Raw genomic sequence first — 3,780 nt, forward strand, 5'->3', positions numbered from 1 at the left:
AATAAGTACAAAAAAAAAAAAAAACACTTTTCATACAGACCATAGCTTTGCTCTAATAGTACACGTCACAAAATTGGGTGTATGACCGTACTGATCTTTTAAAAGGAAACCTGACCCGAAATGGGGATGCCATTTCTGACCACCTTCTGAAAACGCCACTTGGCTGTCTCCGGCGTCAATACTTTTTTGGTCACCAACCAGGGACAAGCATGCAAATCAGAAAAAGGAGGTCAGCACTCCCAATCTCTGGTCAGTGACTCGCAGCATTGAAGTCCATTGGGCCAGCGTGACAGGGATCTAGAGTTTTTAAAAGGGGAGGCCAGCTGCTGGTTAAGGCAGAATTGTGCCAGACCACCTTAAGTACACCAATTCAACAGCAAAGCAGCTTTGGACATTTTGTAAGACAGTGGTGACTATTGGTAGATCTAGGGGGCCTCAGCTGTGGTCCTGGACATTACCAAGGGGTCGCACATAACATTCAATATACAAAATGCTACAAAAGACTGTCAGAGACATGTCACAGGTATGGATGGAGACTGAAGGTGACACTCAAGAGACTGGTAACACGATACATGAGACTGCTAGAGATCACTGCCATTACAGCTTCTTTACTAATCAACATGCTCACTCATACCTGCTGGGGTTTGGGGGCCACAAAGTAGGTACCACATAACATTCAGTATATGTAATGCCACAGACAATTCTCAGAGACTGCAGACAATATACAAGAAATGCTATAAGTTTTGTTGGAGACTGGAGACATACTATATGAGACAGTCAGAGACTGGCAACCGGTTACACAAAACTGCTAGAGATCACAGATATTTCAGCTGCTTCACAAATCAACAGTCCCGCTTTTGGCTGTTGGACAGTGCTGCAACAAGATCTTATAGCACACAAGACAAAAAGCCTAAAGTGCCCCCCTCCCCCTCCTTCCCCAATATGAGATGTGAATTTCATAGGCTGTAGGTCTTGCCTTTTTGCACCCTCCTCCTGTTGAAGCGCCCAACGTGGCTGCCCCTTCTGCCTACCCCTCGGCCAGGCCCTGCTGCTGGGGCTTGAGAGCAGCACCATTGCCACACAATATGCAGTAAGACTTTCAGAGACTTGAAACATACTACAGGAGATGTTCAGAGGGTCGCAGGTTGAGCACCGGGGCTTTAGAGATTGGCCAGCTATGCATTAGCTCTGAGGCAAAAATAGCCGAATACAAACGGGACCCAGTTTGAGCACCGGGGCTTTAGAGATTGGCCAGCTATGCATTAGCTCTGAGGCAAAAATAGCCGAATACAAACGGGACCCAGAAAAGTGGCTGCGTACACAAGCCCCAACAGCGTTCAAAGCCAACAATGCACCAATCTTCCCCACAGCATGCACTCTACAAATACGTACGGCTCACTACATTGTGCCCTTCTCCCTGGGGCCTGGAGAGAGCTCACTGACCTGCAGGGTAAAGGAAGAAGAGTGATGGTGGGAGCTAGTCAGCTGAAAGGCAGAGCTGATCCTTTATACTTGGTCTGTCTTGCTTCTGCTCTGCCAGACCATTCCTAGACACTGGCAGCGCACAGTCTGGCTCTAGAAATCTCAACTGCAGCTTCTCACACAAGGCTAGCATTGTCACCCAATGTCCTCCCACTGGGCAGAGCCCAGGAACACGTGGCCCAAGCTGCAGAGAGCCGTTGACCCCACTCTGCTGTTGTCACCCCCTTCTCCTCCACCCCGGCCTGTGACTCACCAGTGCAGCAAGTGACAGCAACACGCCATTAGTCCATAAGCGCTGTGGGAAGCTCAAACAAAAAAAAACCCCACACACATGGATATCTGTAGGCAAATAGTCCGGTCTGTGTTTAGAAGTAATTATGGGAGGCATCCGTCTGTGAGCCAAATTCTCCTCTGTCTGCACAGCAAGCAGCTGCACGAAAACCTCCGCCCAACAGAGTCGGAGGAGCTCCAGTGACTCATAATGGAAACCTGCTAACGGAAAAAAAAGTGGGGAATTCATGAAGAGTGTTGTAGATGCTCTGTAGACGTCTGTCTGTCGGTAGTGTGACAAATGTCGGCGCGTGCGTCAGATTTATGTACTATTTCAATCTGTCGCAAGAAAATTGTCTCAGGCAGTACACCTGAGAAGTGGCGGACTTTCACAAATGGAAAATCTCAGAGAGTGGATGTCAAATTGTTAATAATGATAAATACAGTGGTACCTCGGCTCACATACGCTTCTGTTCGGGAACAATTCGGTTCGTGAACAGGAAGTTCGGCACAATTTTGCTTCTGTTCGCGAACTCCGCATCGGGTGATGAACACAACCGCAGCCATTTTTCCTGCGCTGACACATGGTCATGGCTTACTCTAGTCGAGATCGCGGTCTGATCAGTTTGATTCGTTTCGCGACCAGAACCGTGGAATGAATTAAGTTCATGAACCGAGGTACCACTGTATTAGGGATGTTCAGATACCAGTGCCGATAATTGGCATTTTCACGAGAACTACCAGGGTTGCAGCGGTTGCAGCTGGGACCTGGCTCTGGCGCTCCACCACTGTCCTGAAATCATTAGTCTGTATGGTTTTAGAAAAACTGTCACATGACAATAACCAAAATTGTATCATTACTTGGTCTGGAAAAAATAGTATCAGTGCATCCCTAATATATAACAAATCATACATTAAAACAGGGATGCACAAATCGCAGGAGCTCCGGATGCTCCTTACAAATGACAGCTGCCTCCTAACTTTTGAGTTTTTCTCTAGTCTTGGAGCCGGCAAAGTATCTGTACTTGTAACGAGTACGGTACTTGGTATCGGTGCATCCCTAATAAATATTATATATTCATTTATTATTAAAAGGAGAACTATGAGGTGAGTGAAAAATCACTCACCTCATAGTTCGAGCCGACCTGTGACAATGAGACTGTCACACGTAGGCTCAGTAGATCGGGATGTGAGGGAACACATACCGTCGCTCACTCACTTCTCGATCCTGTCCATGCAGAGAGCCGTGACAGTCACTCACGTCTCCCTGCAGGGATTCCCCCCTCCATGTCCGATCCTCCAGCGCTGACTGGCGGAACAGATGGGGGAGGGGGTGGGTACAGCTGGCTCTGCCTCTAGATAGGCAGAGCCGACTGTCAATCACGCAGCTGGGTGGATCTCGACAGTAATGTCGGGATCCGTCCCAGCAGCAGTGGTCTCAGTATAGCTGTAGCTCGCGGTATACTGAGCTTTGGGTCACGGGAGGACGCTAGTTTGTGTCCTCCCGTTACCCTAAGGAGAACTAGGGGGAAAAGCCCTGACCCCATAGTTCTCCTTTAACAAAAGCACATATGTTGCAGAACTCCATTTCTCAAATTTACCATATCGTAACATTTGGCAACAGTTTCAGATCTCACACAATTCTTAAAGCAGAAACGTAGAACAACATTGTAACATATTGGCTTGATCCAAGTGATCTTATACCAGAAAGGACTTCACTTTTAGCCACCATTTTAATGGCTACACTTCTCAATGTATTCCCAAAATGCCACAAAGTAACACAACATACTTAAATTTGTTGCACATGTCGATATTTCTAATGAAAGTGTCGCACGGCCTTCATGAATATGACACGCGGCTTCCGGCAGCAGCCACACCACCAGTATTGTGTCAGAAATGACTTATTGATTCGCCCCAGAAACGTGTAAAGATATGAAATAGTTCTGCATTTGGGAAATCTTTGTTGCAGTCGCACTGCACGGTTATCCAAATGATGAAAATATATAGGATATTGTATACATAGTATTT

The sequence above is a fragment of the Nanorana parkeri genome, unplaced genomic scaffold, assembly GCF_000935625.1.
Source record: "Nanorana parkeri isolate BGI_ZX_2015 unplaced genomic scaffold, ASM93562v1 scaffold5, whole genome shotgun sequence".
Lineage (NCBI taxonomy): Eukaryota > Metazoa > Chordata > Amphibia > Anura > Dicroglossidae > Nanorana > Nanorana parkeri.